This window comes from Rousettus aegyptiacus, unplaced genomic scaffold (assembly GCF_014176215.1).
Source record: "Rousettus aegyptiacus isolate mRouAeg1 unplaced genomic scaffold, mRouAeg1.p scaffold_m13_p_8, whole genome shotgun sequence".
NCBI lineage: Eukaryota > Metazoa > Chordata > Mammalia > Chiroptera > Pteropodidae > Rousettus > Rousettus aegyptiacus.
Genome location: NW_023416311.1, coordinates 21,766,958 through 21,793,451, shown reverse-complemented (window position 1 = coordinate 21,793,451; position 26,494 = coordinate 21,766,958). Strand labels below are relative to the sequence as shown.

Sequence of the window (26,494 nt, the reverse complement as noted above, 5' to 3'; positions counted from 1 at the left end):
TATAACACTGGAGGTCCTAGCAAGTGCAATCAGACAAGAGTAACATAAAAAAGGCATCCAAATAGAAGACGAAGAAGTCATATTGTCACTATTTGTGGATGAGATGATTCACTATATAGAAAACCCTAAAGACTCCACAAGAACACTACTGGAAACAGTAAGCGAATACAGTAAACTTTCTGGATACAAAATCAATGTTCAAAAATCCATAGCGTTCCTGTACTCTAATAATGAGATGTCAGAAAAAGAAGTGGAAAAAATAATTCCTTTTGCAATTGCAACAAAAAAGAATAACATCTAAGAATAGATCTAATGAAACATGAAAGGACCCATATAACAAAAACTAGAAAAGCCTATAAAAAGAAATCAAAGAAGATATAAAGAAATTGAAAGATATTCGTGTTCTTAGATTGGAAGAATTAACATAGTTAAAATAACCTCATTACCTAAAGCATTATATGAATTTATTGCAATCCCCATCAAAATCCCATCAGGATTTTTTTGCAGAAATACAACAAAAGATTATCAGGTTTGTATGGAAGCACAAAAGACCCCAAGTTACCAAAGCTATCCTGAGAAAAGAGAATGAGTATAACTTGAAATTATACTACAAAGTGACAGTAATCAAAACAGCATGGTATTGGCAGCAAAACTGACACAGGGACCAGTAGAACAGAATCGAGAGTCCAGTAGTAAACCCATATTTACATGGGCAAATAATTTTCGACAAAAAAAAAAAATACAATGGAGAAAGAAAATCCTCTTCAGTACATGGCAAAACTGGAAAGCCATCTGCAAAAGAATGAAACTAGACTATTGTCTATCACCACACACCAAAATTAACTCAAACTTGATTAAGGACCTGAATATAAGATCCCAAACAATAAAATGCATAGAAAAATAAAAACAAGAACTAAACTTAGGAAACTTGGACTTAAAGAGAATTTTATGAATTTGATCTCAAAGACAAGGGAAGTAAAAGCTAAATTAAATAAATGGGACTACATCAAACTAAAAGGCTTCTGCGCAGCAAAAGAAATCATCAACAGGTAAAGAGACAACCATCTGAATGGGAAAATATATTTGCAAGCACCGCCTCCAATAAGGGCCTAATATAAAACTCATATGACTCAATAACAAAAACAACAAAAATGATCCAATCAGATAATAGGATGAAGACCTGAACAGACACTTCTCCCTAGAGGACATATAAACGGCCAACAAATATTTGAAAAAATGCTAAATATCACTAGCTATTAGAGAAATGCAAATCAAAGTCACGATGGGATACCATCTCACATCTGTCAGAATAATGATAATCAACAAGACAAGTAATAACCAATGTTGGAGAAGATGCAGAGAAAAAAGAATGCTCATACACTGCTGGTGGGACTGCGGATTGGTACAGCCACTATGGAAAACAGTATGGAGGTTCCTCAAAAAACTAAGAATTGATCTGCCATATGATTCAGCAATCCCTCTACTGGGTATTTACCCCAAAGACTTAAAATATCATATCCATAAAGATATTTGCACACCAATGTTCATAGCAGCATTATTCACAGTAGCCAGGACATGGAAGCAACTGAAGTGTCCTATGATAGATGATTGGCTAAAGAAGCTGTTGTACATATATACAATGGAATATTATTCAGCCACAAGAAGAGATGAAATACTGCTATTTGCGACAACATGGATGGACCTTGAGATAATCATGCTAAACAAAATAAGTCAGACAGAAAAAGTTGAAAATCACGTGATATCACTTATATGTGGGATATAAATCTAAAATCAATGAATGAAAAGGACAAACAAGCAGAGACTCATGGACATGGACTATAGACTAGTGGTTAGCAGAGGGCAGGGGGTAGGGGGAGCAGGGAGGTCAACAGGGTAAAGGGGGTAAAATATGTGTTGACAGAAAGAAATCTAACTATGGGAGGTGAACACACGGTGTGAATATATATATATACACCTTACTTTAAAGTGTACAGCTGAAACTTATTGGATTTCATTAACCAATGTCACCACAAAATAAATTAATTACATTTTTAAAAAGAAGTTTCAATCCAATAAGAGAATATAAACTTTGTTAATATTTATGCACTCACTATTAACCTACATGTATAAAGCACTTACATATATAAAGCAAATATTGACAGACATAAAGGGAGTAATTGGCAGTGTACAGTCACATTAGGGGAATTGAACCAATCATTGACATCAATGGATAGATCATCAGACAGAATCTGAACACGGAAACAGTGACCTTTATAACACATTGAACCAGATGGAATTAATTGATATTTTTAGGATATTTTACCCCAAAGCAACTAAATATACATTCTTTTCAGTAGCACATGGAACATTTTCCAGCATAGTACATGTTAGGCCACAAAATAAGCTGCAATAAATTTAAGAAGATTGAAATCATATCAAGCATCTTATCTGATTACAATGGTATGAAACTAGAAGTAAATTACAAAAAAAAAATTGAAAAACACACAAACGCATAGAGGCCAATAACATACTACTAAACAATGAATGAGTTAACAACAAGATCAAGAAAAATAATCGAAAGATATATTGAGACAAATGAAAATGAAAACACAATAACCCAAAACCTATGGAATATGGTCAAAGAAGTGTTAAGATAGAAACTCATAGCAATACAGGCTTAACTCAAGAAATAAAAAAAAAAAATGATCTAACCTTAACCTAAATGAAAGAGAAAAAGAAAAACAAACAAAGCCAACTAATGTGATACACCGCATAAACAAAATAAAGGATAAAAATCATATGATCATATCAATAAATGTAGAAAAAGCATTTGACAAAATTCAGCATCTATTTATGATTAAAAAAAAAACTCTTAGCCAAGTAAAGCTAGAGAGAACATACCTCTACATAATAAATGCCATATGTGACAAACCCACAGCTAATATCATATCCAATAGTGAAAGGCTAAAATTGTTTTCCTTAAGATTAGGAACAAGACAAAAATTTTATTTGCATCACTTTTATTCAACATAGTATTGAAAGTGAAAATGAAAGGCATACAAACTGAAAAAGAAGTTTTCATTATTTCCAGATGACATAATATAGAGAGAAAACCTAAGGATTCTACCAAAAAGCTAGTCGAACTGATAAATCAATTCAGTAAAGTAGCAGGATACAGAAATACTCAGAAGTTGGTCGCATATTTATACACCAATAATGAACTATCATAAAGAGAAATTAAGAAAACAATCTACTTACAATTTCATCAAAAAGAATAAAACCTAAGAATAAATTTAACCAAATGGTAAAAAGACCTGGACTTAGAAAGTTATCAAAATACCAATGGCATTCTTCACAGAACTAGAACAAATAATCCTAAAATTTATATGGAATCACAAAAGCCCCCAAATGGCCAAAGGAATCTTGGGGAAAAAAAGAACAAAATTGGAGATATCATGCTACATGTTATTAAACTATATTACGAGGCAATAGCAATTAAAACAGCATGGTACTAGCATAAAAATAGACAGCCCCGGTGTAAATCCTTGTTTATATGATCAATAATCTATGACAAAAGAGTCAAGAATATATAATCGGGTAAAGACATTCTGTTTAGTAAATGGTTTTGGGAAAACTGGACAGATGTATGCACAAAAAAGGGAACTGGACCATTTTCTTACACTGTATACAAGGATAAACTTAAAAACAATTAAAGACTTAAATATAAGACCTGAAACAATAAAACTTCTAGAAGAAAACATAGGCAGCAAACTCTTTGACATTATTCTTAGTAATATTTTTTTTTTTTTTTGGATATTTCTCCTCAGGCAAGGGAAACAATAGAAAAAATAAACCAATGGGACTACATCAAACCAAAAAAGCTTTTACACAGCAAAGGAAATCATCAACCAAATGAAAAGACAAGCTACTAAATGGGAAAAGATATTCACCAATGACATATTTATAAGGGGTTAATATACAAAATGTATAAACAACTCACACAACTTAACACCCAAAAAACAATCAATTAAAAATGGGCAAGGGGCCTGAATAGACATTTCTCCAAAGAAGATATAGAGATAGCCAATAGACCTATGAAAAGATGCTCAGTGTCACTAATCATCAGAAAAATGCAAATTGAAACCACAATGAGATATCATCTCATATCTATTATAATGGCTATCATCAATAAATCAACAAACAACAAGTGTTGATGAGGGTGTGGAGAAAAGGGAACCTTTGTGAACAGTTGATAGGATTGCAAATTGGTGCAGCTATTATAGAAAGCAGTATGGAGGTTCCTCAAAAAATTAAAAAAAAAAAAAAAAAAAACTACCACATGGCCCAGCAATCCCACTTCTGGGTATTTATCTGAAGAAACTCAAAACACTAATTCAAAAAGACATACTCACCCCTATGTTTATTGCAGCTTTATTTACAATAGCCAAGTTATGGAAACAATCTAAGTGTCCATTGGATAAGGAAATGATACACACACACAATGGAATATTACTGGGTCATAAAAAATTAAATCTTATCATTTGTGGCAGCATAGATGGACCTAGTGGGTATAATCTTAAGTGAAATAAGTCAGGCAGAGAAAGACAAATACCATATAATTTCACTTACATGTGGACACTAAAAAATAAAAAAAATAAAAATGAACAAACAAAACAGAAGCAAATACACATATACAGAGAACAAACTGATGGTTGCCAGATGACAGAAGGTTTGGGGGCCTGGGTGAAAAAGGAGAAAGAATTAAGAAGTACAAATTGGCATTTTCAAAATAGTCACAGTGATGTAAATATAGTATAGGGAATATAGTCAATAATATTGTAACAACTATGTGTCAGTTGGGTACTAGACTTATCAGAGGAACACTTTGTAAGTTATATAAATGTGTAACCAGTATGTTGTACACCTGGAACTAATATAATATTGAATGTCAACTGTAATTTAAAAATAAATGAATTTAAAAATACATCTTAACTTTCTTGAATAATATTATACCTTATTATTTTAAATATATATTTTGTTATTAAAATTTTTTGAAACATAAATACTAACAGGCTGGTTGGGGAAAAATATGAGAATTCAAAGGATTATCAACTGATGATGAGTTTATCATTTTTTTCTTCTGGTATTTCCAGGCCTGAATGCAATGCAATCTGAAATTTGAAAGTGAGAATTAGTACAGCAGAAAAAGCTCCAGGAATGCCTCAAGTTTTGTCCTGAAAGAGAATGTGGTTGCCTATGACTCAGATAGAGTATAAAAATTCTCCTTCAACCTTTTCTCTAAACTTTTCTCTATTCTCTTGCACCTTGACCCATAAACAATCCTTAGAAGCAAAAGCAATCGTTACAATGACAGCCACCAGAAGCTTAAAGCTTTGAGGCAGGAGGACCTTCCTGCACGATCAGACAATATATGATCCTAAAGGGTGGGAAAGACCTGTGGTGCTTCTTGTCTCTATCTGTCCTCCCTCTGCTTGTTCCTGGCACAAGTACAGTTGCATAAAGGCTGCAGTAATTTGAGGCAACTAAAGTTTTAGCTTCCTAGCTAGAGGGCCCAAATGGAGAGTTCTAGGGAAATGAAAAGTGCTGACAAATTCCTAGATAGGGAAAAGTTTGATAAAAGGCTACTTCTAGTTGTTTATAAATTTCTGAGCTTAACTCCACATGAGCAGATTTATCTTATCCTAATGAGCATATGTAGACTTTGAGAACTGAACAATGTGTTAGACAATAGCCCAGGTGCCAAACTAGCCACCAATGTCACACACACAGGACAAATCTAAATAGCAATGCGAAGGCTTTGAAGACTTAACTGAAATTAATTGGAACTACAACCAACATAACACTAGTTGGAACTTGAGGCCTGAACCCAATCAGGCTGACTGCCTAACACATACACACATACACACAAAATAATATTATCTATCATGTGTAAACAACCCTGAGTCACATAACTAAATATTCTAAATGTCTTGGATACAATCCTAAATTCTCAAAATACAAAGAACCAGAAAAATCTAAATTTGCTTGGAAAGAGATAACCAACACATGTCAATTTCATGAGAACATGGACATTGAAATTAGCTGACAAATACTATAAAGCAGTTATTATAAAATGCTCCAAGAAATAAGGGTGACCACTATTAAAAAGAATGAAAATTTAAAAGATCTCAACAAAGAAATAGAAAATAAAAATGGAAATTTTAGAGCCTAAAAATACAGTAAGCAAAATGAAAACACATTTGATGAGGTCCACATGAGATAATAAAGGAAAGAGCCAGAGAACTTGAAGAAAGATCCATAAAAGTCATGCAATCTGAACAACACAGAGGGGGAAAAAAGTCTTGAAAAAAGTGTCAGAGCCTAAGGGACCTGTAGAAAATTATCAAAAAGTATAATAATTTATGTTATCAGAATTCCAAAAAAGAAGAAAAAGAATGTGGTACAAAAAAAAAGTATTTAAAGATATGATGGCTAAAAACATCTTAAATTTGGCAAAAGATATAAACTTACAGATCCAAGGAGATCAGAGAACTATAACAAATAAATTCAAAGAAGTTCATGCCAAGACACTTCATAAACAGAAGAGAACTAAGACATAGAAAAAAAATCTTGAAATCAGAGGAAAATTGTGTATTTTTTATTGGAGAATGATGATTCATGTAACTGTGGGTTTCTCATGAGATATCAGAAAGGCCAGGAGGAAATATAGCAATACTATTAAAGTAATGAAAGAATAGAACCGTTAACCAAGAATTCTATATACAGTGAAAATATCCTTCAGAAATGAAGGTGAAATAAAGACATTCTCAAATAGAGAGAAAAAAAGAGAATTCCTTGCCAGCAGAATTGCTCTAAAAAAATTGCTGAAAGAAATTCTTTAGACAGAAGGTAAATGATACAAAAAGGAAACTAGGAATATTGAGAATGAAGGACTGACTATTCCTCTGTTGAAATAGGCTTATTAGATTAAAGTAAAAATTATAATATTATTTTTGGAGGTTTCCAGTGTATGTAGGAGTAAAATATAAGATATGACAATATAAAAGGAGAGAATAAAGGGACCTGTGGTGATAAGATTTCTACATATGATAGATAGTGACATCAGTGAAAATGAGAAAATAGGGAACTCAAATTCTGACTCTCTCTAAAAGTAATTTTAAAATGGCAAAATAAAACATCAGAATTAACTTTTTTTTGGAAATTTAGAAACTAGCCAAAGCTTTCAAAAACCCAGGAACCAATGGCTGAATTTTGGTAAAACAATAAGCTTGATGGCACGTCTACTTAAGCTAGTTCCTGCTCCTCAGATCACTAGTAGCCTTAAAAATGACAGTGCACATTGCCAGTATTCATACCAGAGAAGCAAAATGAACCACATTCATGAAGAATTGTAATTATTCTGTTTTGATCTGTCTGGAGGCTCAAAAGCCTTAACTTTATCTCACCTAACTTGGAACTCACCCAGGGTGAAAGCCACTACACAATGTCATTAGTTGAAAACATTTATAGGTAAATGTTTTAGTCACTGCTGCCTGAGACAATGGATAACAATTGGGGTAAACAATAGACTAACCAGAAATTTAAGTAGAAAGCCTGAGATGAAACACTTTGGGGGAAAAGAATTTTGAAAAGCTCTAATATATTCCTGGGGATTTAGGAAGCAATTCCCATGGCTGTAAGCATGCTCAGGAAAGACCTGAGAAGGCTTTAAGTACTCATCTCTGGCTGGCCTTTAAGCTCTATACAAGTACAAAGTGAAAACTATGCCAGAGTCATCAACTTCCTAATTGTTGAAGGCATGCCCTAACATACACACATAGTTCCTCTGCAAAGACTGGGAGATATTTTGATTTCAAGAGTTTAAGAAAATCTCTGTTCAATAGCTGATTACTAAATTAACAGAACAGAGATTTCAGTGGCAACACATGAACAATAATACAGATTTTATAATATTAGTTCAGAGAAGTCATTAAACAAACAAACAACTAAAACAAACAGAAACAACAAATACTGGGGAGAGGAAGATCTCATTTCCAGAATTATCTCATTATAATAGTCAAAATGTCTAGTATACAATAAAAAATTACAGGGCATACAAAGAAACAAGAAAATATCGTTCATTTCTCCACAGAGAAAAAAGACAATCAATAGGAATTTTCCTTGAGGAAGTCCAGATGTTGACCATTTTAGGCATAGATTTTAAAACAGCTATATTGAAAATGTTAGAAGAGCTAACAGAAACTATGTCTAAAGAGCTAAAGCACAATAATATCCAAATTTGAAATCTATATCAAAATTCCAACTGTCTTTTTGCAAAAGGCCACGTATGGTATGATTCCATTTGTAAGAAATAACCAGAATAGGCAAATCTGGAGAGACAAAATGCAGATGAGTGGTTGCAATGGGATGGGGAGAAGAGGAAAGTGAGAGGTATGGGATTTCTCTTTGAGGTCATAAAGATGTTCTAAAATTTTGTAGTTGTGATGGTTGTACGGCATTATAAATATACTATCAACCACCCAATTACATACTTTAAAATACATGAATTTAATGAATTTCATGCTATGTAATTTTTATGTCAATAAATTAAATTTCGTCTACGGCCATGCCACCCTCAACAAGCAATCCCATCTGATCTTGGAAGCTAAGCAGGGTTGGGCCTGTTTAGTACTTGGATGGGAGACCACCTAGGAAGACCAAGTGATGTAGGCATAAAAAATAAAAAAATAAAGGACTGTAAACTGACAAGGTCCTTGCAATCTGTGAGGTCAAGCAAGGGTTGCCTCACCTGAAAAATAAGAAATAAAAAAATAAAAATAAATAAATAAAGTTTAATAAACAAATTTTTAAAATATGGATTTTAATTAAATTGTAAAAAGTTTAGTATGCATATTGTAGTTCCTAGAGCAAAAGTAGAAATATTATCAAAGAAATATAGTCAATAACAATAATAAATTGAAATGTAATGCTAAATAGATGTTTAATCAACCCACAAGAAGAAAGGAAGAGTAGAGAAATGAAAATCAGGATACAAACAAATCAGAAACAATAGGTTTTAGAAATAAATCCAAGTATGTTAATAATTATATTAAAATTAAATGGTTTAAGCACAATTTAAAAACAGAGATTGCCAGAATTAATAAAGATGATAACCTAAGTATATGCTGTCTACAAGAAACTCACTTCAATGATATAGGTAGGTTAAAAGTAAAAGAATGGGAAAAAGTTACACAAAGCAAATACTAATCAAGAGGAAGCTAGAGTTGCTATATTTATGTCAGATAAAGTAGTCTTCTGAGCAAAAATATAAGGTACACTGTATATTGATGAATGGATGAATTCACCAAGAAGAATAATTATCTTAACTGTGTGTGCACACAACAACAGAGTTTCAAAATATACAAAGCAGAATTGAAAAAGAGAAGTAAAGAAATCTCCAATTATTATTAGAGACTTCAACACTCTTTTTTCAGTAATTGATAGGACAAATAAGCAGAAAACCAGCAAAAATGTACAACCAAATAATACCATTAACCAACAGAATCTAATTTATACTTACAGAGCTCTAAACCCAAGAACAGAATATATATACTTTTTTTCCAGTCTATATGGAACAGTTACAAAGTTATATTATACCTTGGGTAATAAAACGAATCTTAATAAAGTTAAAGTAATTGAAATTGTGCAGGGAGTAATCTAAGACTGTAATGGAATTAGACTCAAAATCAATAGAAATATGGCAGAGTAAGAGATGTACCCAGATATCTCCCCTTCAAACAACAATAAGCTGAACATTTAACACTCAACAAAAAATTCCTAAACAGCACACTGGCACATCTGAGCATGTAATCTGCATGTAAGAGCTACAGGTCAGAACCCCAAGAGTTGGGCAGTGGACTAAGAGAAATAAAGAAGTTGCCTCTAGTAGCTTAAGCTCCCTGAAAGAGGATGGGGAGGCAAGATGGTATGGCAGTTTCCCTGAACAACGCTGCCTGGGAAAGCTGTGAGTTCCACACAGCCGGTGACAGTGCATAGGGATTAGGGCAGAAAGCAGAGAAGTGGGGACAGCAGAGAAGCGAAGACAGCAGAAAAACAACAGTTGATTATTACCAGCCACGGCTGCAAAACAACAGGCTGAGACGCTGCTCCCATCTCCCAACACAGAGGACTCCCTTCCCGCATATCCTCCAAGACCCAAGCACCATGGAGCCCAGAGTAATCTGAGCAAATGCTACAGAAACTGTCAACACTCACAGGGACTGAGACTGAGGGTAGAGAGTGTGAATATAACAATAACAACAAAAAAGGCACTAAAACTTTATATAAAGCAGGAATCCAAGAGTATTAGACACTGCCTACTGGAAAACAAAAAAAAATACCTTTTTACAACAGGCTAAAGAGAGACCTTTATATAATATGTCTTATTTCTGGAAAAAAAAAAGCAGAATATACTTCCATTAATTCCCATGAGGAAAAATAGTTTATTAAACACCAAGGTGACAGGTAGCTCAGAAAGAAAGAGAAAAATATCCAGAAAATAAGCTTAGAGACATAGAAATATGCAACTTAAATGACAGAGAATTCAGGATGATACTTCTGAAAACACTCAATGAGATCCAAAACAGTTCATATCAGGAATTGAAAAAACAACTAGATGAGCAGAATGAGTTCTTTATCAAAGATATTGAAACACTCAAAAAGGCCAAATAGAACTTCTGGAGATGAAGAACACACTGAAAGAGATGAAAAATGAAATAACAAACTTGGGAAATAGAGTCAACCAAACGGAGGAAAGGACCAGTGATATTAAAAACAGAAATCTAGAAATAGATCAGAAGGAAGAAGAGAGAAACCAAAGAACGAAAAACAATGAAAGAAAAATACAAGAACAAGCCGATACCATCAGGAGAGGAAACATAAGAATAATGAGCATTCTCAAAGAGAAGGAAAAAAAACAGGAGTTAGAAAGCATTTTAAGACAAATAGTTGACAAAAATTTCCCAAATCTAAAGAATGAGCTGGAACTTGGAATTCAAGAAGTCAACAGAACATACAATTATCTCAACCCAAAAAGGCCTTCACCAAGACACATTGTATTAAAATTATCAAAAATCAATGACAAAGAATTCTCAGGACAGCCAGGGAAAAGAAGAAAGTAACCTAAAAAAGAAAACCCATTCGAGAATCTCGGACTTCTCAGCACAAACCTTACAATCCAGAAAGAAGTAGAAACAGATATTCAAACTATTAAATAAAAAGAATTGCCAGCCTAGAATAATGTATCCAGCTAAGCTCTCTTTTAGATGTGAAGAAGAAATAAAGACCTTTTCAGACATACAAAAATTGAGGGAATACTCCTATGAGGCCTGCATTACAGGAAATACTGAAAGGGGTCAGCTCACATAAAACAAAATGACAAAAAATAGTAATAATAACTAGGAGTAAGGCAACTAGCAAGCAGATAGAAGCAGAGGTGTGCAAACCTTACTAAGAGCAGGGCATTGTAAGCTTAAACAATAAGAAGAGATTTGCTATAGCAAGATACTAATGAATATTCAGCATACATAGGGACAAATTGAGACAACAATGACTGAAAAGGGGAGGATTCAAAGATCCAAATTTGCAAAGGGGATGGAGATAAGGCACACACAGAAGAAAATAGACTACTACACACACACACACACACACACACACACACACACATATAACTATCCTTTACATATTCGTAATGCTAATCACACATCAAAGATTCAGAACTGAAGTATAATAAGATAAAACAAAAAGAATCAGAGGTAAAATCCACAAAACCCAACCAAAATAAAGAAAACAGACAAACAAGGACAAAGAAGCAATGGGAAAACCAAGCTACCAGAAGGCAAAAGATAAAATGTTTATAGGAAATCTCATATTATAATCATCCTAAATGTAGATGAACTGAACTCACTAATAAAAAGACACACAGTTGCAGAATGGATCAAAAAACAAAACCCAACCATATGCTGTCTCCGGGAGATACATCTTAGTTCCAAAGACAAATATAGACTCAAAGTGAAAGGGTAGAAAATAATATTTCAAGCAAATGGCATTCAAAGAAAAGCGGGAGTAGTGGTACTAATATAAAATGAAATAAACTTCAAAATTAAAAATGTAAAGAAAGATAATGAGGGACATTTCATAATGGTAAAGGGAATTATACACCAAGAAGACATAACACTTATTAATATCTATGCTCCTGATCAGGGAGTCCCAAAATATATTAAGCAATTTCTAACAGAACTAAAGGGAGAAACAGACCAAAACACTGACATGGTAGGGGACCTAAATATCCCACTGTCAAATATGAGTAGATCATCCAAACAGAAAATCAATAAGGAAATAACATCGTTAAATGATATATTAGACCAACTGAACATAATTGACATTTACAGAGCCTTTTATCCCAAAACAGCTGCTTATACATTCTTCTCTAGTGCATATGGAATATTCTCAAGAATTGACCACATACTGGGACACAGAGATAGCTTCAACAAATACAAGAGGGTTGAAATTATACCAAACATATTCTCTGATCATAAAGCTCTGAAGCTGGAGATCAACTGCAGAAAGAAAGCAGTTAAGAACCACAAATACATGGAGATTAAACAACATGCTACTGAAGAATAACTGGGTCAGAGAAGAAATAAAAACAGAGATCAAGAGATATATCGAAATAAATCATAATGATAGTACAACATAACAAAACTTTGGGACACAGTGAAAGCAGTCATAAGGGGAAATTTCACATCCTTACAGGCCTATCTCCACCCCCCCCCCAAAAAAAAAGAATGAGCCCAAATAAACAACCTAATGCTTCATCTTAAAAAAATAGAAAATGAGGAACAAATGAACCCTAAAGTCAGTGGAAGAAAGAATCAAAATTAGAGCAGAATTAAATTAAATTGAAATGAAAAAAAAATAGAAAATATAAATACAAGAGCTGGTTCTTTGAGGTTAATAAAATTGACAAACCCCTGGATAGACTCACTAGAGAAAAAAAGAAAGGACGCAAATAAAGAAATCAGGGATGAAAGAGGGGGAAATTATGACAGGTACTGCAGAAATACAAAGGATCATACAAAAATGTTATGAAAATATATATAACACTAAATTTAATAATGTAGAAGAAATGGACCAATTCTTAGAAAGATACATCCTTTCTAGATTGAATCAAGAAGAACTGGAAAATCTAAATAGACAGATCAGCAGTATGGAAATTGAAACCATTATCAAAAACCTACCCAAAAGTAACAGTTCAGGACCAGATGGCTTTACCAGTGAATTCTACCAAACATTCAAAGAAGAGTTTTTTTTAACTTTTTTGTAAAATTTAGTTCCAAGCATACAGTACATTGGTTAGACTATATCTATATAGTTCATAAAACGATCCCCCCAATTGTACCCTCCCTCCCCTGACTCTCCACCTAGCCAATGTATTAATGCTAACTGCCTTCCCTGTGCCATACTCCCCATGTCTGTGACCATACATCAGCTACCAATTTGTACTTCTTTAGCCCTTCACCCCATTCTCCCAGCCGTCAAATACTCCTCCCCTCTGTCTGTCACCAAATTATCCACTATGTTTGTGAGTCTGTTTTTGATTAGTTTGTTCTTTTTATTCCTTAGGTTCTGCATATAAGTGAATTATATAGTGTTTGTCTTTCTATCTCACTTAAATACCATCTAGGTCCATCAAAGCAGTATCTTTTTCCATCCCCTTCCTTCCTTTTTATACATAGTAGTCTTGTTCTCTTATCCTTTCAGGCACTCTATCTCTATCTTTTGGTTGGAGCACTTAATTCTTTTCTATTTGAAGTACTTATTGATAGGAACGTAATTGTTACCATTCTTTTTTCCTGTTTTTGATACATGTTTATTCTTCTTAAAGAAGTCCCTACAACATTTCCTGTAATACTGGCTTGGTGATGATAAATTCCTTTAGCTAATTTTTGTCTGGAAAGCTCTTTATCTGTCCTTCCACTCTAAACGATAGCTTTGCTGGATAAATTATTCTTGGTTGTATATCCTAGGTCTTTCTCCTGTCAAATAGTTTTTGCCAAGCCCTTCTGTCCTGCATAGTTTCTTTTGAGAAATCAGCTGCCAGTCTTATGAATGTTCCCTTATATGTAATTATTTGTTTTTCTCTTGCTGCTTTTAATATTCTTTCTTTGTATTTAACCTTTGGCATTTTAATTAAGATGTGTCTTGGTGTGGGCCTCTTTGGATCCTTGATTTTTGGAATCCTGAGTTTGCTGGGGTTTTATGTCCATTTCCTTCACCATGTTAGGGTAGTTTTCCATCATTATTTCTTCAAACAGCTGTTCACCATCTTGATTTTCTTCAGTTACACTGATCAGACAGATATTTGGAGCATTAATAGTGTCCCATATGCTCCTTAAATTGTTTTTATAGTCTTAGAATATTTTTTTCTTGCCATTCTAATTGAGTGTCCTTGGCTTTCCAGTCCTCTAGATAGGACATTTGATCCTCTTCTTTATTCACTTTATTTATTCTTTTGTTTATTTCATTTAATATACTTCTCATCTCAGATAATGTGTTCTTCATTTCTGACTGGTTCACTTTTAAAATTTCATTTCCATTTTTATGTTTTTATCTCTTTGTTGAAGTTCTCACTGAATTTATCTACACTGCCCAAAAGTTCATTGAGCATCTTTATAACCAGTGTTTGAACTCTGCATCTGTTAGGTTACTTGACTCTATTATATATGGATCTCTGTTCTGTTCTCTCATATGGTTTCTGTTTCTTTGCCTTCCCATTTTGGCTGCCATTCTGTGTCTGTTTCTATGTACTAAGCAAAGCTCCTAAGTGTCCCGGTCTTATTAGTAAAGTAGGTGTCCAGTGGCACAGTCCTGAGAGGGGTTCAGCTGCAGGCCAAATTTAGCCCCAGCCTGTGTCCGGCTCTGAGGCCACCTGTTAAGATTCAGCGTGCAATCCACAGATGCTGTGCTCATAGTTGCCTCAAAAAGCCACACCAGAAACCAAGGACAGCTGCCTCCAGCGTGAGCCTAGGTGCTGCTCAGCAAGGAGCACCTGACTCACTGAGGATACACCTAGATGTGACTTGGGTGGGGCCACGAGTTCAGGGAGGTGGGGTTTCAGGGACTCCTTTGGGTGGAGAGACCTCTGTTATCATGTTCGGTGACGTCATGACTATGGCAGGCCTGTGTATGCACACTGGGAGCGGGGAGGACTCAACAGGAAACAATGAATACCGCCAGCACTTCTGTACAGAGTGAGTGTTGCCTCAGCTCTCACTCCAACAATGTCTCCTGTAATTCCTGGTGCCCCCTGTGTGTAGCCAAATTGTCACTGGTGCTACGAGCAAGCAGGTCTAGCACTGCAAAAATCAGTTTGTGGACATGGCCCCTTTAAGAAGCGTCTGCTACTGTCACTGCCCCTGCTTCCACCTCTGTCTTAGCCATTTGTGACTGGGCATTCCTATCTCCCCAACCTATCTTCTGCCATTTCAGGGTGACTTCCTGGACTTATCCCTAGTTGTATGGCTTGTTCATCTGGATCCCAGGTGATTTTTCCCTGCTGCTGCGCCTTATTATTGTCACCAATTTGATTTGGTCACCAGTTGGATGAACAGACCCTCTATCGTCTACGTCATTTTTTTATCTCCTCAAAGAATATTCTCCTCTAACTCTTCCAAAATGTATTCTCCTCAAACTCTTCCAAAATGTCAAAGAGAAGGCATTGCATTTATGAGGCCAATATTACCGTGATACCAAAACCTGGTAAAGATACACACACACACACACACACACACACACACACACACACACACACACAAACTACAGACCAATATCTCTCGTGAACACAGATGCAATAATCCTAAATAATATAGTAGCAAATGGAATACAGCAACATATTAAAAAGGTTATATGCCACAATCAAGTGAGCTTCATCCCAGGGCCACAAGGATATTCAACATACACAAATTGATTAATGTGATACACCACATAAACAAATAAAAAATAAAAATCATATGATCATATCATATCATATCAATAGATGCAGAAAAGCCTTCGACAAGATTCAGCATTCATTTATGATCAAAACACTTAACAAAATTGGTGCAGTTTCCTTGAGAATCATCTACAAAGAAGTAAACTCATGTAGTGCTGCTGCTCTAAAGGAAGTTTCTGGTCCCTGGAAAACAATGTACTGATTCATGAATTATAAGCTGAGATGTAACTGCTGAGAATTGAGTTTATTACCAGTTTTGAATTTGAAATCTCCCTAATTCACAGTTTGTTTCTTGTTTAATAAAATATCCACACCAAGTAAAACTCTCTGAATTTTCTATTGACAATCCCATTATATTTTCTTCATAAGTGAATATGATACACACAATTTGAAAATGGCACCTATAATTCTCACCTTCCAGCATCTATGCTTTTGTGTAATTTTTCTCCTGTAGTAAAGGCAGAAACTGTGACTTCCTTCTAATCAATAGAATATGGCAAAGGTAAAAGGATAAATTTAAAATTCAAAGTTACAGAAGTAATTAAAATTCTAATCAGTTGACTTTAGGTTAATCAGAAGGAATTATCTTGAATAAGCTTGAACTAATAAAGTGCCCCCTTTTAAAGTTCTTTAGGTCAGAAACTCAAACTAGCAGAGTCACCCCCCTACCCCTCTCCCCTCTCCCCCCACTCTCTCATCACTGGCTTTGAAAGATGAAGCTGACATGAATCCTAAATCCTATAGCCTCAAGGAATTAGCTTGCCAACAACCTAAAGGAGCTCAGAAGTAGATCCTTCTCTTGTCAGGCCTCCAGATATAAGAGTTCAGCTTTCTGAGACCCTGAGAAGAGAATCCAATTAGGCCTGCCCAGACCTTTTACCTACAGAGACTGTGAGACAAAAAATAGGTGGTTTAAGTCATTGAATTTGTAGTAATTTGTGATGCAGCAATAATAAATTAATACAACCAAGTTATCTGTAAATAAAAAATGTTTTACTTTTTCTTTTCAAATCCAGATGTCTTTTATTTATTTTTCTTTCCTTATTGCATTGGCTAGAAGCACCAGTACAATGTTGAATAGAAATAGAAGAAAGAATATTATTTCCTTTTTTCTGATCTTAGGTATAAAGCATTTAGTTTCTCCCTAAGATATTGTTAGCTATGATTTTTTTGTAGATGCTCTTTATCAGGCTGAGAAAATTACCTTGCATTCCTAGCTTGATGAGAGTTTTCTTTTTCTAAATCATATGAATATTGGATTTTGTCTAATAATTTTTCTCTATCTTTTGAGATAACTATATAATTTTTCTCTTCTAGTCTGTTATTACAGTGAATTACATTGATTTTAGAATGTTAAACCAATTTTGCATTTCTGAGATAAGCTTGCATTTGGTCACAATGTATTCTCCTTTTTATTTAATGTTGCATTTGATTCATCACAATTTCTTAAAGAATTTTTGCATCTGTGTTTATGAAGAATATTGTTCTATAATTTTTTTTATGTTTTCGTCTTCTTTTTTAAAAAATCATGGTAATGTGAGCTGAGTTAGGAAGTAATCTCTGCTTTACAATTTTCAGTCATGTTTATGTAGTATTAGCATTATTTCTTTAATAGAATTTGTTTAGTAGAATTTACCGGTGAAGTCATCTGGCTCTGGAGTTTTCTTTGTGAGATCTTTAACTACAAGTTTATTTTTGAACTGAAATAGTACTGTTCTCTTTGAGGGAGCTTTGGTGGTTTGTGTCTTTTAAGGAATTCGTCATTTCATTTATTATCATATTTATTGTTATAAAGTTATTCACAACATTATATTATTATTTTAATCTGTAGACTCTGTAGTAATATAATCTTTCTTATTCCTGATATTGATAATTTGGGACTTTACATTTTTTTTCGATTGGTCTAGTTTGATCGATTTTATTGATCTCAAAGAACCAGCTTTTGGTTTTATTGATTTCATTTATTGCTTTCTATTTTCTATTTTACTGATTTATTCTGATTTTTTTTCTTGCTTTGGATTTTTTCTCTTCTATTTCTACTCTCTTAAAGTAGAAGCTTAGATTGCTGGTTTGAAACTTTTCTTCTTTTCTAATACAGGTGTTTAGAGCTGTAAAATTTCCTTTAAGTACCACTTTAGATATATCTCACAATTTTGATATGATGCATTTTTATTTTCATTCAATTCAACATAATTTCTAATTTATCCTTTAAGTTCTTGGACTCATAGGTTATGTAAATAGAAGCATATTCTTTATTTTCCAATTATTTGGGGAATTTTCAAAATATCTGCCTGCTGTTGATTTCTAATTTCATTTCATTATCATCAGTGAACATATCTTGTATTTGATTTGAATTCTTGGTTTGAATTCTTTTAAAGTTATTTATTTATTTATAACCCATTAAATAGTCTATATTGGTAAATGTTCTATATTTACATAAAAAGAATGTGTATTCTGATGTTGTTGGATGGAGTATGTCATAAATTTTAATTATGTCAAGTTGAATGATAGCATTATACAAGTCAAGTTTGTGATAGCTAAAATCTCCAACTATTATTGCAGATATGTCGATTTCTCCTTGATGTTGTATCAGTTTTTACTTCATGCATCTTGAAGCTCTACTGTGTCTGAGTTCTTCCTCTCTGAGCTGAGGCCTAGAAACTTTTCAGGTAGTAAGTCGGGGCAATCACAGGGTTCACTTTATTTCCTGTTTCTCAAATTTCACTGTTCTTTATCACCTAATTGTGACATCTTGAAAACCATTGTTTCATATACTTTTTCTATTTCTATTTTTGTTATTGTTTCTAAATCCAATTTATGTTATTCCTTCTTGACCAGAAGTGAACTCTCTTGAAATCCTATTTTAAAAATTAAATATGTTCTCTTCTTTATGTGAACAGAACATGCTTGTTAAATTCTAGTATATGTTGAATAGGATTTGATTCGGGTTTACTATTTATTTCTGATTCCAGGGACAGCCAGTTCTAGACTCAAGAGTATCTGGGAAAATGAATAATTTGTATCCTCTTCAAAGCTATTTTCTTTCAATGTTTAGAGGAATTTGGGAACTTACATTTTTGTTTTAGAATTACCTGTATTTTTTAAATAGTTTCTTTCTTACAAGTACTTAATGGGACAAATTTTTGAATTGTTATTAATTTGTGTGTTTTGCTACCCCACAGAACTGGTTAGAATAATACCTGTCTGAAAAATACAGAAATAATTTACATGAAATCGATTTCAAAGTTCTGTCCAAAATTTGGATTTCCTACTTTTTGTTCTGTAGTAGAATCTATGAGGACTTATGATCTGTAAGCTCCTTTGTATTTCTTATTCTCTCGTGCATTTGGGTTGGTGCCAGGTAACTAGTTCTGGCCAGCGAAATGTGTGCTGAAATGATTTACCCCAATTTTATCAAAGTAGTTAAAAGCTGATGGGTCTCTTCCTTTTTCTCTTTCCTGATATGTGACCTTTGGAGGCCCTGTGCTTCCCATGACATAGCTACAAAAAGGGTAAGCATGTCTCCATGTGTGTCAGGCTTCATGACACATAGACTTTATTTATTAAGCCAATAAGATTTTAGGTTAGTATGACAAACTCTCTCCTAATGAAAATAGTTTATTCTTGTTTTCTTTAATAATGAAACTGTTTTTAAAGGATATATTAAAGGGTTTAACCTTTAATAAAATACATTCAACTAATGACGACTTACTAACTAACAGTTATAGGGTGTATACTATAAGCCAGACACTGGGCTAAATGCTTGCTCTGAATTATCTCACTTAATACAAGAGTTACAACCAGGAAAATGTCTCAACCCCTGTAAATAACACCACATCGTTCAATATGTTGTTTCAGAATGCTGACTAAGACTGTCAACTCTAGATAAAGATCAACTTTTCTCTAGTCACGATGTTGGTGATATGGACCTACTTTCACTTTGCAACTTGTGCAAACATATTCACAAAAGTATCCAACATAAATAGTACATTACGAAGGAGTTTTCTTCACACTGCTTGAAGGAACTCTTATTTAAATGATAGTAGGGTTAATATTTTACCAGTTATATGGGTGTTGTGTATAAAAAGTCAAGTTAACCATTTAATTTCTCATTTGTTTCGGTAATGTTTTAGCACGCCATAGAAATATAGATATAATTATAGTTTTATATCTGTATATCTATAACTATATCTATCTACAATGTTTTTATATGGGATACAGGGAGTCACAGACTTTGTGAGACTGGGGCAGGAAGAGAACCAACCAAGGTGAAGGCAGAGGTACAAATTAAAAAATGAGGAGAAAGGAAAGAAACATCTGGCAGCAGGTAAAAAAATAAAAATGCACATCAGAGGCCATGAAGAATAACTGTTTCATTGAAAAATAACCCAAAGCTGTGTCCCGGGAGAAAAATTAGAAGAGCTATCCCAGAATGTAGACAGAAAGGACAAAAATATAAACATGTTGAAAGCAAAATGTGTTAGGTATGTAGGGCAAAGAAATGGAGATGCAACTTAAGAATTATAGATGTTCCCAAGAAATAAATCCAAACTATAGAAAAGAAATAATAATAAAAAATATAACCTAAGAAAAAATTTTTGGAACTGATCAAAAAATAAGTATGAAGATTGCAGCAGCTCACATCTCCCTGGAAATTAATAAGAAGAGACTCACATGCAGTTACGTGCTAGTGAAATTTTTGAAGTTCAAGGATGAGGGGGAAAATTCACTTGAGTATGTAAGCAAAAAAATCCCCAAAACAAAGAAAACCAAGTCTCTTAGAAGGACTCTCAGTACTTATAACTGTTGGTGATAAGCCCTTTAGTTGATTCAGCCCAGGCATTAATCAGCTGGGTCCCAGCACTGGACACAACCAGGAGGGTCAGCAATAGAAACTTTCCTGTCAGACAGTAGAGATTCACAGAAGAGAAAGCATCTTGATGATGAAAGATGATGGAAGAAAAAAAATTGGCAATCAGGCAGGAGTCCATAAATACATGTACACAGACATGTGAGAGAAACACTCTGGAGACTTTGAGAAGCTTAAGTTCCCAAAGAATGTGTAACAGGCAGTAAGAAAAATTCTTCTTGGTGACTGTTCTTATAATTGCATTTTTAACTCAAGTTTATTTTCAGTTAAAATGTGAGTCCTAGAGAGCAGGACCTATATGTTACTGTCTTCACTTTTGTCCCCAGCAGCTGGCACAGAAAGTCCTTGTATAACTGCAAGAACATAACTTTATTCGCACCTCCCAGAGGTTTTTCTGGGAATGAGTAGGAGTGAGTCTTTAAACTGCAGAGGGTGAAAACCTGTCTAAAAATTTGTTCCTGCCCAGTCAATAGAAAAAGCAATGATTTCACAGCTTATATACAATCCATGGTGAAAGTAAGGATGTCGGATGTGGAGCAGTTGGCTCTGTTGTCACATTGTCACAAAAATTCCCACTTCAAGTGCACAATTACATATCTGACTATGACCTAGAGAAAGGAGCCAAAATGGTTTCTCCATTATGGACAGGGGACATTTTTCAGATTATGTTGCCCTTAATAAAATAGTTTTCTTTTTTTATATGGACTTACACTGACTATATCTGGGAAATATTGTTCGTCCTTGGGAGGTGAGTATTTGCAAGTGTGTGCATGCATGCATACTTTCTCCAAGATCTACTCCTAGGACACCAGAAGACCACATGGAGAATGAAAAGCATATGTTGGTGTCAACAAACGGTGCTGGAACAACTGGACAACCAAATGCAAAAAAAAAAAAAAAAAAGAACCTAGACACGGAACTTACATTTTTTGTAAAGATTAATTCTAAATGAATCATAGACCTAAGTATAAAATGCAGAACTATAAAGGTTCTAGAAAAAATATAGGAGAAAATCTAAATGCTCTTGTGTTTGGTAAGGAGCTTTTAGATAAAACACCGAAAGCATGAACTACGAAAGAAAAAATTGATAAGCTGGACTTTATTAAAATTAAAACCTTCTTCTCTGCAAAAGACATTGTTAAGAGAATGAAATGACAAATGACAGATTGGAAGAAAATATTTGAAAAACACATAGCTGATAAAGAATGTACAGCCAAAATATACAAAGAAATCATGAACCTCAACAATAAGAACACAAACAATTAAGTGAAAACAAAGGCAAAAAGATTTAAACAGACAATTTATGGAAGAAAATATACAGATGGTAAATAATCATATGAAAAGATGCTCCACATCATATGTCAGTGAGAAATGCAAAGTTAAAACAATGAGGTACTATTACATACCTATTAAGTGTGACTAAAATCCAAAAACAAAAAGACAATATCAGTTGCTAGTGAAAATGTGAAGCAAGAAGAACTTTCTTTCTTGCTGGGGGGAACGCAAAAATGGTACAGCCACATTGGAAAATAGTTTAGAAGTTTCTCACAAAGCTAAACGTAGCCTTATCATTCTATCCAACAACTGTGCTTCTAAGATTTTACCCAACTAATTTGAAAACGTATGTCCATACAAAAACCTGCATCCATATTTATATAATAATATTTATTTATAAATATATATATTTATACATTTATAGCAGGTTCATTTATAATCACCAAAAATTGGATACAACCAAGATAACCTTCAATAGGTGAATAAGTAAACAAACTATAAAGCATCTATAAAATGAAATACTATTCAGCAATAAAAATGAGGTATCAGCTCCCAATACCCAAGACTACAACCATTTGAGAAAAGAAAACAAAGTTGTATTGGACTGAGTCCATATGTATTTAAATATATGATGAAAGAAAGAAAGAAAGAAAGAAAGAAAGAAAGAAAGAAAGAAAGAAAGAAGAAAGAAAGAAAGAAAGAAAGAAAGAAAGAAAGAAAGAAGGAAGGAAGACAGACAGAAAGAAAGAAAGAAAGAAAGAAAAAAGAAAGAAAGAAAGAAGAAAGAAGAAAGAAGAAAGAAAAAAGAAAGAAAGAAAGAAAGAAAGAAAGAGACAAAAGTCTCCTGTACAGAAGAATTCTAAATACTTTATGTAGATACTCTGCCCTGAGGTAGGTAGAGCATAACTCCTCATTTCTTAAGAGTAGTTCTGTGCATAGAGACTTCCTTCCAAAGAGGACAGTATAGAAGGAGGAGGAAATTAGTGACTTTACAGTGGAGAATCCTGACAAACAGTACATCACATTTACAGTATGTACCCTTGATGTGATGTAATGAAAATGAAACTTTACCTCTGTGATCCTCCTCTCCCAAAGTTACAACTCCAGTCTGTCTAATCACGAGACAAATCTCAATTGAGTGATATTCTATACAATACCTGACAGTATTCTCAAAGTTTCATGGTTATAAAAAATGAGGAAAGTCTGACAAACTATCACAGCCGAGGGGAGCCTAAAGGGATGTAACTATTAAATGTCATCATATTCTGAATGTGATCCTGAAAGAGAAAAACGATGTTAGGAAATTTGTTATTTCAATATTTATATTTTTATGTCTTTCAATTATAGTTGACGTACAATATTATATTAGTTTCAGGTATTGTTATAATAACACAATGATTAGATATTTATATAGCTTACAAAATGATCACGCCAATAAATTCAGTACTCATCTGACACTGTACATAGCTATTACAATGCTACTGACTATATTCCCCAATGTTATACTCTACATCTCCATAACTATTTTGTAACTACCAATTTTCACCTCTTAATCCCCTCCTTCTTCACCCATCCCCCCATCTCCCAATCCAGCACCCATCAAAATGTTCTATCTATGAGCTTTTTTTGTTGTTTGTTTATCTTGTTCTCTAGATTTTACATATAAGTGAAATAATAGGACATTTGTATTTCTCTGACTTACTCCACTCACTACAATACCCTCTGTGTCTATCCATGTTGTTGCAGATGGCAAGATTTTACTCTTTTTTATGGCTGAGTAATATTGCATTGAATGTATGTACCACCTCTCTATTCATTCGTTGATTGATGGACACCCTCCATATCTTGGTTACTATAAATAATGCTATAATAACATATAGATTCACATGGCCCTTTGAAGTAGTGTTTTGGGTTTTTTCAGATAAATATCCAGAAATGGGATAACTGGGTCCTTCTTTGTCTCTTGTTAGAGCTTTTATTTTAAAGACTATTTTGTCTGGTATAAGTATTGCTGCTCCCGCTTTTTGTTTGTTTATTTCCATTTTCATGAAACATCTATTTACAATCCTTTACTTTCAATCTGTGTGTGCCTTTTGATCTGAAGTGAGTCCCTTATAGGCAGCATATATAAGGGTCTTGTTTTCTTACCCATTCAGCCACTCTATGTCTTTTGACTGGAGCATTTAATCTATTTAAATTTAAAGTAATTGTTGCTACATATGTAGTTATTGGCATTTTATTATTCATGTTTTTTCATCTTTTTATTTTTTCCTCTTCTTCTTAAAGAAGTCTCTTCAACATTTCCCGTATATTGGTTTGGTGGAGATAAAGTCTTTTAGCTTTTTCTTCTCTGGGAAGCTTTTAATCTGTCCTGCAATTCTAAATGATAGTTATGCTGGGTAGAGTAATCTTGGTTATAGGTCCTTGCTTTTCATCACTTTGAATATTTCCTGTCATTCCCTTCTAGCTTGAAAAGTTTCTATTGAGAAATCAACTGACAGTCTTATGGGAGCTCCCTTGTAATTAAATACATTCTTCTTGCTGTTTTTAAGATTCCATCTTTGCATTTAACTTTAGCATTTTAATAAGGATGTGTCCTGCTATGACCCTCTTTGGATTTATCTTATTTGGGACTCTGCATTTCCTGGGGTTGTATGTCTATTTCCTTCACCAGGTTAGGGAAGTTTTCAGTCATTATTTCTTAAAATAGGTTTTCAATTTCTTGCTCATTTTCTTCTTCTGGCATCCCTATGATGTGAATGTTGGTACGCTTGATGTTGTTTCAGAGACCCTTTAAATTATCCTCATTATTTTGGATTCTTTTTTCTTGTTGCTATTCTGATTGAGTATTTTCTGCTATCTTATCTTCTAAATCACTGATTTAATCCTTCACTTAATCTAAACTACTGTTAATTCCTCATAAGGTTTTCTTTGTGTCTGTTATTGTATTCATTTCTGACTGATCCTTTTTTATGTTTTCTAACTCCACTTTTATGTTTTCTGTCTCTTTGTTAAAGTTCTCACTGAGTTTATCTACTCTTTTCCTAAGTTCCTTGAGCATCATTATAACTAGTGTTTTGAACTCTGTATCTGGTAAATTGCTCATCTCCATTTTGTTTAGTTCTTTGCCTGGAGCTTTGTTATGTTTTTTCATTTGGGACATGTTTCTTTGTCTTCCAATTTTTGATGCCTGCTTATGTTTGTTCTATATGTTAGGTATGTCTTCTATATCTCTTGGTCTTAGTAGTGTGGCCTTATGTAGTAGGTGTGCTGTGGATCCCAGAGGCACACTCTTTCCTGGTCACCTAAGCTGGGTACTCTAGGTATGTTCTTTGTATGGATTGTGTGTGCCCTCCTGTTGTAGCCGAGCCTTGATTGCTGTCTGAATGTCAATGGGAGGGACTGCCCCTCTTGCTGATTGGTTATGATGACTGGCTGTGACCAGTGGAGGAGCTGTTGTGCAAGGGCTGACCCAACTGAGCCAGATTCGCTTTAGCAGGGTTCTGGTACTTGCCCGGTCTGCCCTTTGAGTGTGTCATCTTCAGGTGTCACCCCAGGTGGTGCTCTGGCACAGACCGAAACCAGCCACGAGTAGTGCAGGCTGGGGCCTCCTGGGAGGGGCCCTGCCACAGGCCAAGTTTAGCTGCAGCCTGTGTCTTGCCAGGGGCCAACTGACATGAGCCACCAAGCAATTGGCAGATGGCCACGATCAACTTTGGGCTTGGAAGTGCCTCAAGAGGCCAAGCCTCAAACCAAGGTGGCTGCTGCTAATGCTGGGCTTGAGGTTGCTCAGCAAGAGGTATGGGGTATGCCAAAGCCAGTTTCTATTTCTTTAAGTTTTGTGAACCTTTGAGAGATTTTAAGAAAGTCCACAGCATGCACCAAGATAGGTTGTTTGTATGGAAAATCCATATTGGGAGCAGCAGGGTCTCAGAGAATCACCAGGGCAGGGTGACCAGTATAAGCTACATTGATGGAGACTCAGAAATGATGCCCAGCTGGGTCTTCAAGGGGTGGGGGAAGGCTCAAAAAATGAACAATGCCCTCTTCCAGCACTTCTGTCCAGAAGAACGCTGCTTCTCCAACTGTCATCCTGAAGCCAAACAACCGAGTTCCTCCCCACAAGTCACTGGCATGTTTCAAGCTGCCGCCCCAGAGCTGGAGCCTAGATCAAGTGCATCTGCCACCGAATAAGTCTGCACACAGGTTTCTTAAAAGGAAAGTCTGTGACTCTTAGCCCTCCATCTCACTCAGCCACAATCTCCACTGATTTTCATGGCCAGGCGATTTCCCAGCAC

The 26,494-nt window shown here is 34.5% G+C and overlaps 1 protein-coding gene and 1 pseudogene across 3 annotated transcripts in view; one reads left to right on the top strand and one right to left on the bottom strand.

Moving 5' to 3' along the window:
• The window catches only part of CALN1 (calneuron 1), a 520,980-nt gene that overhangs the window by 442,253 nt on the left and 52,233 nt on the right, over window positions 1–26,494 (bottom strand). The gene's annotated exons all lie outside the window — the stretch shown is intronic.
• Window positions 8,617–8,733, top strand: LOC118607433 (annotated as a pseudogene).